The following is a 15,203-nucleotide window of genomic DNA, read 5'->3' on the forward strand; positions in this document are numbered from 1 at the left end:
GAAAAGGAGACACATTCTGTTCCATTCAGTTGTCCTAGGACTCAGGTTTCTTTTCACTTGTGCTTTTCCCTCCTCTGGGCTCATGAAGTAGAGTTCTCTCTACCAGTATTAAACTGGAACCCAGAGAAAAAGTGCAAGAGTTATACATGACAGTGTTTTAATTAAAGTTCAGATCTATCATGCATTACATCACCTTTACACATCTTCTATTGTCCAGAGTTTGACAACATGCATCTTCTAACTGCAAGGGAAACTGGGAAATATGGTTTAACTCTGTGCCCCACAGGAATGGAAAAAGTTTGATAGGTGCTTAGAATTGTCTGACATAAAAGGCACCATATAAAGATGAGTCTTTCTTCATAGAATTTGTTTATATTATTAGGCTGATGGTTGAAATAATGATGATGGAAATGACCAATGACAAATAAATCTATCAAGTTGTAATATGAGCAAAATGGTGCCCATAGTTCAAATTCACTGTTAAAACATTTAAATGGGTGGATTAAATTAATTAATTTATTTGGTTTATATAACACACCCATCTGGGAACAGGTTCTCTTCTTCCAGATTAACTATGCTACTTTCAACACAAAGCAGTATTAGCTACAATATATCTTCATTGATGTTTCATATTTGTATAATATTCTGACTTTCACATTTGGCAACATCTCTCTAAAATTTGAGGAATCAATAACATTCTCCTATTGAAGAAAGATTTAATCTTAAATCAACATCAGAGAATTGATTAGAATTAAAAAGATAAGTCTGGAATTATAATCTTCAGACATTAACATATTTATTGTTAAATATCTCCGCAGCATTTATATTATAAGAACAAGGAAAGTAAAAAGAGGTTAACATAAAGTTCACTGGCCTATTTTCCCCCTATTTTCTGAATCTGGTAGGTAACATGCAAAATTTTTATTGGCTAAATTAAGATTGGAAATTTATCTATAATTTTTCCTTCTAATTAATTATTAAACCAGTAATATAGATGACTACAAGATAATGCTGCTCTCCTCAAAACTTTATTAACCATATACACACAAAAAGTGATTTTCAGAATTATCAAGGAAAAAAAGGCCACTACAGCCAGTGTCTGGTCTGGTAAGACTCTTACTTGTACCCACCCAGACCTGCTGTTGCTCCACCATGCTGTGCTCCACCCACCTCCTCCTCCTCAATAACATGGACCACTGAAAGATATGATATGTTTGGCCAAAGACAGTTTATTTCAGTCCAGGATTCTACAGTGGTGACAAGGATATGGGACTCTTCTTGCCAGATTACAGATGGTTAAATGTAATTGATATCCTGCCTAATAGCTGTGGAAAGAAACCTTGGATTATTTTATTTTGTTTTTGTGGAACACCACCATCCCAAGTCAATGGACACATCAGGCTCCAAGTTCCCTGTAGAATTCTAAAGTAATCTTTGCTAATGAGGATGTCTGATACTATTTTTGTAAAAGATGAAACTGAAACAATGAAGGATTTGGAGACAGAAATGAAAGATAAAACCACAGTTGAAAATTGAATCAAATAAAAAAACTATGGGAAGAATTTGCCAGAGAAGAGTGATCCATATATTGCCAACAAAATTGATTCGCAGGAAAAAATTCAGATCCAGTTAACACAATCATTTGCAAAAGAGAAGCCCTCAAAAGATAAAGCAGAAAAAGAAAAGCCAATGATAAGTTGTCCAGAAAAATGTTATCAAGAGATTCCAGTCAAGAATACACTGATTTAACTGGCATAGATCTACATGAATTTTTAGTAAATACATTAAAAAATACTTCCAGAGGCAGTATGATGCTGCTGAAATAAGAGCAAGAAATTTAAAATTTCATTGATAATAATGAGTCTCCATGTAAAAAATGCCCCCCAATGACATATTACCATAGGGTGCTACTACGGAGTAGCTGCTTACTTTGGATTAGACCACTATTTTGATCAGAGTGGAAAGTCTGTCATAGTAAACAAAACTAGCAATACAAAAATACCTGATCAGAAATTCCATGAATATATTAAAGATGATAAAGATGAAGATTTTCAGAAATGATATATCCTTAAGAGAGATAACTAGCATTGACAAAGATGATAACCAGATGAGAATACATTTGAAAGATGATAGAAGAAGTAAATCTATAGAAGGGGGGAAGAGTACCAGAGAGCTAGAGACTGATTATTTTCCCAAGATTCCCTGTGTTCCCAAGAGAATTATATTACTGACAAAAGAATCCAAAATGAGGGTGGTAGTAGTATCCAGCAGAGTTGCCAAATATTTAGAGTTAATAAAGATCCTTCAGGAAAATCAACAAATAGTCATTAAAGCAGCACTGAGAATGAGTTGAAATACTCTGAACCGTGACTGTGGATCAGCAGATACAGACAGCTCCCTGCGAAACTTGAAGCCTGCTGTAACTAAAGCCAGCAGCTTTAGTGAAATCTCTGTCCTCACAAGAGGTGATAGCTCTGGAAGCAGCAAAATCATAGGTAAGCTTTCCAAAACAGGTTCTGGGTCTTCTGGTAGTGTAGGGTCATCTACTGGCTCTCTTTCTCACATCCAGCAGCCTCTTCCAGGTATAGCACTCAGCCAGACTTCTCATGGCTCAGCGGTCATCAATGCAGCTGTCAGCACTCATAGTTGATGCTGGCCTAAACAAGCAAGTCGAATCTCCTAGCACTAGCTTCTTTTTGCTTCCTTTGCAAGCAGCAGGCAACTACCTTGCAGTATTCTGATTAACCCACAAACAAGTCAGCCCTTCATAAAATCAGATGGGAGTCCAGTTGTGTATAATCCACCTATGATTCAATAGCCAGTTAAAACCCAAGTACTTGGACCTCCCCACCACCTCAACAACCAGCAGCTAATCACATTTTCTCACAGAAGGATGACCTTGGTTCTCAGTTCAGCCACATAAGTCTTGCCCACCAGTCATCTGGTGGTTCTGACCCACATGCCACCATGTTCCAGTCTGTTGTCGTTCTTTAGCCTCCACAGCAGTCTGGTTGTATCATGACAGCAGCACCCACACCAAATCCTCCTGCTCCTCCTCCACCTCTGCCACTTCCACCTCCTCCTCCCCTGCAGCCTGGGCAGCCAGTCCCTACTTCTGGCTATTCTGCCTCTGATCATGCCATCAGCCACCCTGTGCTCCAGTATCAGGGATATATTCAGCAGCACTCACCACAGATACCAGCCTGTTATTGTGCTCCAAGCCACTATGACTCCAGTCAGCCTCAGTGCTGCCCTATCCCTCTGTCCATTACAGTTCACATCTAAACCAACCACTGCCACAGCCTGCACAGCAAACAGGTTATCAAGTTATGCCCAACCAACAGCAAAACTACCAAGGAATAGGCGGAATTCAGCAGTCCCAGAGTCAGAGCCTAGTTGGAGGCCAACCCAACAGCACTGGAAATTAGATTCAAGGAGTGGCCATCTGGTATCCTTCAGTGCCATCATATCAGGTTTCATTGCCTCAAGGTTTTTAAGGAATAGCCACCCCATCAGACTTATCAACAACCTGTTGTGTTCTCTATTCAGCCTAATCAAGGATCTGTGTCCCCTGCAGGAATGCCAGTTTACTATAGTGTCATTTCACCTTGCCAAAATAATTTAACGTATGGTCAACATAGCTCCTTTAAAGGCTGTAAGTCAGATTCTGGACCTGGAGGACTCTTATTATGGAAACAATTGTGGCAGGCAACAAAAACAAGGATAAAGAAGTGGGACTACATTTAACTAAAATGTTTCTGTACATCAAAAGAAATGACAGTGCAAAGGCAGCTTTCAGAACGAGAAAAAATATTTGAAAACCATGTATCTGATGAGCTAATATCCCCAATACGTAAGGAATTCTTTATAATTCAATAGCAAATAATCAATTTTTTAAATGAGTGGAAGATTTAAATAGAAATTTCTCCAGAGTTACACATTGCTAGCAGATATACGAAAAAAAGCTCAAAATCAATAATAATCAGAGAAATGCAAATAAAAACTAATTCACAGTTCTTAGAATGCCTATTATCAAAACAATGAAAGATAGCAAATGTTGGTGAGGATGTAGAGGAGAAGGAACCCTTGCACACTACGTGGGAATCCACCTTGGTTCATCAAATATGGGAAACAGTATGGAGAATCCCCTCAAAATTAAAAGTAGAACTACAGTATGGTCTATAAATCCCAAATATCTTTGAATATTATTCCAAAGAATTGAAATCAGGATCACCAAGAGACAGTTGCACTCCCATGATCATTGCTGACCATAGCCAAGAAGTGGAAACAATCTAAGTGTTCACCCATGAATGAATGAATGGATAAAGAAAGTGTATGTAAATAAAATGGAGCATTATTCAGGCCTAAAAATTAAAGAAATTCTACAATGTGTAACATGACTGAACATTGAGGATATTATGCTAAGTAAAAATAAGTTAATCATAGGAGGATAAATATTGCATGATTCTATTTGTATGAAATATCTAAACTAGTCAAAGTCAGAGAAGGATGGGAAATGGATAATTGCTCACCAGTGGATCTAAAATTTCAGTTGTACAAGATTATTAAATTTCATCAACTGTCCAGTATTATGGCTATAGTTTACAATAATGCATCATACATTTCAGTTTTTGTTAAAAGAATAAATTTCATGAAGTGTTCTTACCACAAAAAAGACATTTTTAATGGTTTGTTCAAGCTAGTCTTAAGGAACCCCCCCCCCAGCCTGAACCTAAGTAAATAGTTTGGATCCACATTGACATTTTAGATTCTACCTTCCTCTTTTGAGGACTGCCTATTTATGGTTTGGAAGAAAACATATAGAAGTATTCAGATCTAATATTGTATAAAATGTTTTTTGAAAGGATTAAAGTAAGTCTACCCACTGAATGTCTCAGTGAAATGTAAAATTTATTTTGTAGATGAAAAAGTATTTATCTTTTTAGTTTCTGTGGGCCAAATGCTCATCTTGCAATAAAAGACAGAAAGCAAATAGACTCTTACTTGGATGGAAATAAAGATGCTTACCACCAATGAGGGAATGGGATTAAAAGGATATGGAGAAAAAATATCTCCAGGCCCACCCACTGTGAGGACAGTTTCAGCTGGATTCAATAGTAGGAGTCTAAAACCAACATGACAAGAAATAGTAAAAGGAATGAAAAGTTGGACTGCATTCCTGCCCACACACAGGCAATGAGATGGAAATAATCATCAAACTAATTGGCATCTGATAGTTTGTATATTATGGGAATCAGCAAATGCTTTGTTGTTTACATTCAGTTTAAATACTATTTTTCTTATCTCACAACATAAAATTATGAACACATTCATCAAAACAATTGTGTTATTTGTATTCATGAAGAAATCCTACAAATATGGAAAGAAATAAAAGTAGTAAATAAACATCAATGAAAAAGTTACAATTCTTTTGTCCTTGTTGTAAGAACTGTGTACACTATATTTAAAAATGAAAGCTATAACACAGAAAAGCTACCTAAATTATTAAACCCTGTCATATATTTTTTGTTTCTGTTTTTTACTGCCTTAAGAAAGGCACTTGATTTATTAACTTATATGTTGTAATAAATCTCATATGTTTAAACACTAGTAACTGATAACTCAAATGATTAATAATGCATAGAAATTTGTTGTAAATTAAATTGTAAGTATGGTCTTATTCTGCTTTGTATTTCTCCCAGAAAATGCGATTGGACATCTCATTTCACATAGCCCAAGTGCAATATATGTTGTTGTAATCAATAATAGAATAGTAAGGACAGCTGTGCTTCAAATACTGTAATCACTCTTTTTTGACCCATTGGTTTCAAGGCCAATTTGTTTCTTGGAGACCTGTAGACACTAAGATGTTTAATTTCAACAAATGATTATCTTAGGAACACATAACAAATATGTTTGCTATTAAAATATTCATATACTAATACATAATACTGACTCTTATCTTTTTCAATCAAAAACCTGCAAAACAAAAAGAAAAATATTGTCTCAAGAATTAATGCCCCATATTATTGGGAGTAAGGACTATAATGGAAGCAAAAACACTAGAAAAAATAAGCAAATTAACTTCTTTTTAGAACTATGGAAATTAACCAAAGGCTTGCAACCGTATGGGGATATTCATTCAAGAAAATTCAGTGTGGGGTGCCAGGGATTTAGCTCAGTGGTTCCGCCGCCTGCCTTGCAAGCACAAGGTCCCGAGTTCGATTCCTGGTACCAAAAAAGAAAAAGAAAATTCAGTGAAATCTCAATAAGAATAGTGAGCTTTGTGGCTCTGTGACATTTACCTTGTCCTCTCCTATTCCCCTTCCCCAGTTTTGTGAGATCCATAGAGGCCTTAAAAACTAGCACCTCTGCCATCATCTTGAAAGCCAGCAGCCTTGTAGACACTGAAGAGGAAAGAAAAGGGCTTGAGCTCCTCCAAGGCCTCCCTCCCTGTAGACTGTTATTATTTAACCTATCTAGTAAATCCTTGAAAATCCCTCTCAAAAGGTTATTCTTTATTTGACCCAGTTCTGAGCTTCCATAAAGTGAATAGCTTTTTCCCTGGGACATTTGTCAAAAGCAATCAGATGCAGGGCTGGGGATTTAGTTCAGTGGTTTCTTCGCCTGCTGCACAAGCTCAAGGACCCCAGTTCGATCTCCGGTACCAAAAAAAAAAAAAAAAAAAAAAAAAAAAAGCAATCAGATGCAGTTATTTATTTAACATCACAACTGCTTGGAGTTTTGAAAACAGTTGAGGCAAACAACCAGTTGAGCACAACACTTAAGGGGAAAATCTGTAGAATAAAGTATCCCTAAGAGGCTTTAAAAAGTTCTGACATATTCCTGAAAATCTAGAAAGTTAGGCAATGTGCATACTTAGGAGCACCTGAGAAAATCCTTGCTTTTACTTCTGGCTGCAATCAGGAAGTGAAGACTAAGATAGAGTTGTAAACTGCCGGACATTGAAGGCACATTGAACCACACACACACACACACACACACACAAGTGCGCACGTGTGCACACGCGTGCACACACACGCAGCCTTTCATCAAGGGCTGGGAGATTTATTGGTATTTAAATAAAACTCTGCCTAATCACTAGCTGATGATCAGCTGAGTAAATATTTCAGTGGCTAACCACAGTGAAGAATATAGATTTTATAGAATTAGTTCAATAAATGAGTTATACAAAGAGCAACATAAGACACAATGATAGCAACTAATCCTAGGGAGGAAGAAAAATTAGTTTTCCATTATCACCTAAAATGTTCAGATTTCAAAAACAATTACAAAGCATGTTAAAAGCACAAAAGTGTATCCTATACACAGAGGTAAAAAGGAGTAAATAGAAATTGTGTGTAGAGAATTCCACGTTGAATTTATTAGGAAAGATGCATGGTCTAGGCTATAATCATCTATTTTTTTAATACAGTAAGAAGATCTGATCAAAAGTACCGCATCAAAGAAAGACTATCACTACAGAGGTAGAATTTTTACAAAAGAAATAAAATCTGAGTTGAAAAGTACAATAGCTTCAATGAAAAATTTAGAAGAGGGGCTGAAGAGAGAATTCAGCTTGCAGAAGGTGGATTGGTGAAGACTATATAGATTGAACAAAGGGAAGAAAAATAGTGGTTTTAATTTAAACTAGACTGTTATAAACTAAGATGTTAATAATAATTCCCAGGAAAAAACACCAAAAATTAATTTTTAAAATGGATATGAAAATAAACTACAAAAAGTTAAAATACTGCACTAGAAAATACCTATTTAACACAAAAGAAAACAATAGTAGATTAATAAGGGAATACAAATTACATAAAACATAGAAAACCAGTAAGAAATAGCAGACATATACCCTACTTTATTAATAATTATATTATGTGAAAATAAATACTTAAAAACAAAGGTTGGCAGAATGGAAAAAGAAATATTATTCAAGTATATGCAGACTACAATAGATACACTTTAGAGTCAAAGGCACATATATGGTGAAAGCAAAAAGATGAAAAAAAATATATCATGTAAACAATACTAAAAGAAAAGTGGAGTGGCTATATTAACATCAGACAAAATGGCTTTTAAAATTAAGTTATTACTAGAGACAAGAAACATAGTTTATTGTTTTAAAAGTCCAAATCATCAATAGCAGTAATAAAAATTATCCCTAGGGATAAGAAAGATATTTTAAGATTTAAAAGGGGCAGTCATATATAACAATAATTATAGCCAGAGCTCCAAAATACATGAAGCAAAACTGATTAAACTGTAAGGAGATATACCTAATTCTATATTAATAGGTGGCAATTCCAATATCTCATTTTGAATAATGAATAGAATTAGACAGAAAATCAATAAGGGAAATAGAGACTTGAATTACACTAAACTAACTATACCTAACAGATATTTATAGAACAATCCACAGAACAGAAGAAGAATATACATTCTTCCAAAGTCCTACAAACCAGTCCCAGAGAATTCCAGAGACGGGCTCCCACAATATGGAAGATAGCAAATATAGTCATCACATCAACAGCAGGAGTGGGAGTCAATCATTTCCATTTACTACATTATGGGTTGCAATTTCTACCACTTGCTCAAGTCCAGTGAGACATAATACTCACACAAGTTAAGCAAAGCAATTACATTACTCACATCTAGGCAGAAAGGGACAAGAGAATCCCAGGAACTTTCTTAAGGCTCAGGAAAGTGGCCCAGAGAAAATGGACTCTCATCTCCATGTGCCTCACCTCCCGACACAGCTGAGGGACAAGCAAAGGCACTCTGATCTGGGGGATCTTCACAGCCAAAGCTTTGCAAGACATTCTGTTCTAGGAAGGGAAGAAAAAGAGTCCAGGCTTTACCAAACAGTTCCTCCTTACCTTAAGATAATGAATAATCGATAATGCAAAATAGGAAGAAAAGGTCCAAAGGGGTAGGGGTAGTGGGAGGGGCAGGGGAAAGGAAAGAAGGGAAAGGAAAAATGCTGAGAAATGGAAAAAAAATGGAAATAAAGTCTTTGTAAATAGGGAAGGGTGGAGGGGGTGAAGGGAGGGCTAGGAATGGGGAAAAAATAAGAACCAAGATGCATTATGTAAAGGTACAATTCCCAATGAGAAATGTAATTGTGTTGTATACCTAAAATGTACCAATAAAAGAATTTAACAACAACAACAACAAAATATTGAATTCCTAACTCATCCTGTTGTTATTCTAAGAACCACAAAGTGAGAAAAAGAGGAAGACTTAGGTCAGCCAAGGCCATCCAAGGACTAGGTTTGCAAGTAAACATGGAACTTTCTCTAGGACTGAACAAATATCAGTCCATGAAACAAATTTCAATAAACTTTAAAAACTGAAATTGTACCAGATAAGTTCCACGACCACAATGAAACAAAATTAGAAATCATTAACACAAAGAAATTGTACAAATTAGGGGCCGGAGATTTAGCTCAGTGGTTTTGCCACCTGCTGCACAAGCGCAAAGACCGGAGTTCGATCCCTGGTACCAAAAAGAAAAAAGAAAAAAAGAAATTGTACAAATTCATAAATTTCTAAAATTAAACATAACTCAAAACAGTTAATTGTCAAAGAAGGGAATTACAAAGGAAATGAGAAATCACACTGAGAGTAAAAACTAAAGAACTCACAAAATACCAAAGTATATGGAATGCAACCAAAGCAATGCATTGAGGAATATTTATAACTATATATATATATATATATATATATATATATATAAAAATATCAAGTAAATCTTCTAAACTTCGACCTTAAGAAAGTGGGAAAAAAGAGCAAAATAAACTCAAAGCAAAGAAAATAATAAAAATTAGAACAAAAATAAATGCAATAAAGAATAGAAAACAACAGAGAACAAGACCAAAAGTCAGTCCATTTAAATAAGAGGTTTGGGCATTGGGGAAAAAATGTGATTTTTCAACTTTATATTATTACAAAGGTTATACCTGTCAGGCCAAGGAGGAACTCTCTCCCTTGGCTCCTTAGACCTGGTGTACAACTACTGCACTTCAGTCTCTGAAGAGACCTGCAGTCAGGAATGGAAGCCTCCCTGGCCAGTCATATTCTTACACATCAGCATTCTTAGCCCAGACATCTTCAGTCAGAGCCTCTTTATCAAGCACCTTCACCCTCAGGCACCACTGCAGAGACTCTTCCTGGGAGAACAGAAAGGGGGAGCCCTAAAGTTACTTCCCTTCATGGTGACTCAGTCCTCATGCCTCTTCACTGCAAGATCTTTGCCTGTCCTTTCACTTACTGCCCAGATGTATAAAACCACAGGAGCCTTTTCTCTGGGGACTTCTCAACAGTGAAATGATTTCCATATCTGGGTAGACCCACTGGACCCTTGCTCATTGCCATTCCATGGGGGAAAATGGACTGGGGAGTTGGAAGTAATCAGTATTTTCTCCAGTTTAGCATCTTGTTCACTGGCTATTCTAACATCTGGCAGCTCAGTTCTCTCCAGCTCAGCTGAGTACCTAACAGAAAGAGTGTCAACACTGACAAAGCTTTACCTGCACTGATCAAGAAAAAGGAGAAAATACTCAAATCACTAATATCAGGAACAAAAGAGGGACCATAACTACCAATGTTATACAAAATTTTAGATTATAAGGATTTGTATATCAAAAATTAGATAACTTAGATGAAGTGGACTAATTTCTAGAAAGGTGCAAACTAATTCAAGAAGAAATAGAAATTTTGACTAGATTTATAATGAGATCACTAATCAAAAATTTCCCACAAAGAAAATTGCAGGAATAGATGGCTTCACTAGTATATTCTACCTAACATTTAAAGGAGAGTCCATGCAATAATTTATAAAGTCTTTCAGAAAGTAGAATAGGAAGCCATGAGGCCATTGTGACACTAATATTGAAACCAGACAAAGACATCCCAAGAAGAGCAAACTGCAGAGCAGTATATTTTATGAATATAGATGCAAAATACTCTAAAAATTAATTAGGAGGAGGAAGAGGAGGAGGACGGGGAGGAGGACAGGGACAAGGATGAAGACAAAGAAGGAGAAGGAGAAGGAGGGAAAGGGGGAGGGGGAGGGGAAAGGGAGAAGGAGAAGAAGAAGAGAAGAAGTGGAAGAAGCAAAAGAAAAAGAGGAGGGCAGAAGGAAAGGAGGGAGAGAGGGAAAGGTGGAAAAGAAAAATTAATCCATGAACACATGACAAAAATTATGATATGACCAAGTGGGAATTTTCCAAGGAATAAGTTTGGTTCAACATGCGAAAATCAATCAGTATAACATATCAATTAGTAGACTAAAGGACACAACCAAGGGAGAATCTCAATACAACCTTTAAAAAATTTGATAAAAATCCAATTCTATTTTATGATAATGATATCACTCAACACATTAAGAATAGGAAGGAATTTTCTCAAAATGATAAAGAATTTATATTGAAAATCACATAGCTAACATAAAACTAATGGTGAAATACTGAATCCTTTCTCCTAAGATTAAGAATGAGGCAAGAATGTCCACTCTCATCACCTTAGCACTTCTAGTCAACATTTTATTGGAGGTTCTATCCAAGAAATTAAACAATAAAAGGAAAAGGAAGACTTCTATTTTGAAAAGGAAGAAGTATAATTATCTCTATGTATAGATTATGTGATCTTACATATATAAATCCTAAGAAAAATCCCCCAAAACTATAAGTGAGTTTAAGTTGAAGAGTTCAAGAGCAATATTAAAAATCAATTTAATTCAGTAAGATGGTGAATTACAAAATCCCTCATTTTAGTTTGCTGTCAGTCCACTTAGCAATGATCCATAGAAAATAATAATTTTGCAAAGTTCTCAGTACCTGGAAGTAAGGTGAAAATACCCTTTTGGACCACAGAAAACAAACAAAGCTACTAGAAGGGTAACAAAAGTAGTTTCATATCCACTCTTCCCCATCTTTGTACAATGCCACACCAAGAAGGTTCTACTGGGCATATAGTTTCTCCAGAGGGGTAAAGAAAGTCTGATTCACACATCCTTGCTTCCCTAGCATTCTAGGGAACTTCCTGAGAGGCCTCTTGAGTCATAAGGCATACACAGAATTGGTCTGGCTAGACTATTGGGTTCGGCTAAAAAGAAAGAAAGGACTCAGCCAACAGTGTGCAGATCTTAGAACTGGCACTACATTCTCAGTCAGTGGCTCCCAATCAGACAGTCCACCCAGTGATTTCACCCACTCAAAGCAAAATTATTGAGTTTTTCTAGAGAAGGTACACAGTTTACAGTTTTCAGCTTCAGTCCCTAGTCAGTGGTCCAGCCTAGCCATGAAACCCAACCTAAGAACCTATGTAGGCAAGGAGAAAAGCTCATAACTCAACCTAAAGAAATAGCATAGTCTCTGGCCCTGTCCAATCAGGGAGCTCAGACAGCAACTTTCTTTAGCCTTGAAGCCTGTTCTGCAGCCCTCCCAGCCAGGAACTGGAGACAGTTATCCTGTTCAATTACTGCATACAGTTTGTGACTCATTTATTGTGGAGACCAGCTAGCCCTGTGCAACTGGAGTATACAGACAGGGACCCTGTCAGACCATGGACAACTGCCAGCAACTCTTCACTGCACAGGCTACTCACAAATCCTACCCACTTCAGAGTACAACTTGTGTTTCCAACTAAACAGAGAGCTCAGCAATCAATCTTGCCCCCTAACATAAGACAGACGGTAACCCAGCTTGACTGTGGATTCAAAGCAATTATCCTGCCTGGATGAGGAACATAACCTGCAGTTTCACCTAAATTAGGAGCCCATGTGGGACCCTAACTGAACATAAAGTCCAGCCAAAAGTCCTACCTTATCATGGAAACTGAACAGAAGTCTCACCCAATCTAAGAGTACAGGCATTGGCAAAGCTCAGCTAAGAACCTGACTGCAAATCCCATCTTCCTGTACAAGGTACTTGCCAGCTCCACTAGAACCCCAACACGAATTGAATGGTGAAGATCTATCCCTATTGAAATGAACCTATAAGGTCTAGGAGAGTTGCCCATGTTCTCAAACACACATACACAAATCCAGAGATACAATCATCAAAAAGAATCAGAGAAACGTGAAATCACCAAAGGAAACAAAACTTCAATCTCTAAAGCAACAGAGATTTATGAACTAAGAAAAAAAATAAACATCTTAGGGATCAGTGATCAACAAGAAAACACACATAGATAAAAAACAAAAATAGAAAAATATATTAATGGGTATTTCAAGAAAGAAATAAAAACAATTTTTAACACTCCAAATGGAAATTTTATAGATGAAGAGTGACTGAAATTAAATATTCAATAGAGACCTTCTATAGCCTAGTACTTGATCCAGCAGAAGAAAGGATCAGTGAACTCCAAGAGAAGTCATTTGAAATTGTCTACTCAGAAAGAGAAAAAGGCAAAAGAATAAAAGAAATGAGGACTTTTAGGACACCATCAAGTTAATCATCTATATATATTATGAAAGCTAAGAAGAGAGAGGAAAAACAAGAAGCAGAAAACATCTAACAAAATAATGGCTGAAACTTCTTAAATCTGGAAAAAGAAATGGACATTCAATGTATTAGACATGAAGTACTCAAATAAGTTGCCACAGAAAGGTCTACAGTAAAGCAAATTAAATTTTCAAAATTCAAAGACAGAGGGAATGTTGAAAGTACCAACAGGAAAAACAACTCATCACATACAGGGAATTCTCCCATATACCCAACACATATATAACACTATAAGATTTCTTACCAGAAATCTTGAAAGACAAGAGAGCATAGAATGATCTTTTCAGAATACTAAAAAATCAATCTAAACAATAAAGAATACCATGCCCAGAAAAATTGGCTTCAAAGATGGAGATATATATTTCCAAACAAATAAAAGCTATGGGAGTTTGTTGCCAATACAACTTCCCTACCAAAAGTATCAAAGGGAGTTATTTGTTAACAAACATGTAACATAAAAAGAATTCTTATATCAATAATAAAGGGTAAAGAGACAGAAAAGAAAGTGTGGAGCTTTCATATGCAACTGAAATGATTAGCTTAAAATAGACTGTTGTACCAAAAGACAGTTTTATGCATACCTCATGGTAAACCCTTCCCCAACACACATGCCACATAGTAAATGCAAAAAAGATGAAAACCAAATTATATCACTAAAAAAATCATCAAGAAAGGCAGAGAAAGGAACTAAAGAACTATAAAACAAAAAACAAACAAGAAAATCACATTTATAAGTCCTATCAATAATTACTTCAATCTAAATGGATGAATATTAGCAAACATAAGAGAACAGACTCTGAATGGATTTTAAAATTGACAACATTCATCAATTTTTCCTCCACAAATATTTTGAATTTAAGGACAAATATAGTCTGAAAATGAAGGTTAGAAAAAGATATTCCATGCAAGTGATAATAAAATGAAGGTTGGGGAGGCTACATTTACATCAGACAAAACAGAATTGAAGTCTATATGGATCACAAGAGACAATTAAAGTCATTACTTATTGATAAAGGAGTTAATTAATAAAGAAAATGCTACAATTGTAAATATTGATACATCAAATATGATAATCCAAGTATATAAAACAAGTAAAATACTAATAGAACTGTAAGAAATAAACAGAAGTAAAATAATAGTAGAGAATTTATTTTATTGCTTTTCAAAAATAAATTGATCATACAGATAGAACATCCATAAAGAAATAGAAAATTTGAACAATGATATCAATCATTGGAACTAAAACACACAAATATAGAACATAGCATTTAACAGTACCAGAATACTCACTCTTCTCAAGTGCACATGGAACATTCTCCGCAATAAATCATATATTAGGCCACAAAATACATTTTGACCAATTTTTTGAAGCAAAACATTTATTGGCACATTTTAGATATACATAATGATAACATTTGTGATAGGGAATTTGTACCTGTTTGTGATATATCTTGCTTCTTATTTTTTTTTCCCCATTCTCTCACCTCCCTTCAACCCCTCTTTCCTTCCTTATTTACAACAGCTTTGTTACCACTTTCTCCTAGTCTCTCTCTTTCTTGTCTCTTCTTTCCTTTCACTGTCTATGACCCCTCCCCCTTGTTTCCCTTCCCATTTGAACATTTTCTTCCCATTTCCTAAGATCTATTATATATTTTGGTCCTTATTTTCACTTATGGTTTCTCACACCAG

At 35.8% G+C, this 15,203-nt stretch overlaps 1 pseudogene; it reads left to right on the plus strand.

Annotated features, from left to right (window-relative positions):
• The first annotated feature begins 1,266 nt into the window (after positions 1–1,266).
• On the plus strand, positions 1,267–3,747 carry LOC101714945 (R3H domain-containing protein 1-like; annotated as a pseudogene).
• The last annotated feature ends 11,456 nt before the right edge of the window (positions 3,748–15,203 follow it).

This window comes from Heterocephalus glaber, unplaced genomic scaffold, assembly GCF_053883595.1.
Source record: "Heterocephalus glaber isolate CG9 unplaced genomic scaffold, H.glaber_assembly_v1.0 deba00001569, whole genome shotgun sequence".
Classification (NCBI taxonomy): domain Eukaryota; kingdom Metazoa; phylum Chordata; class Mammalia; order Rodentia; family Bathyergidae; genus Heterocephalus; species Heterocephalus glaber.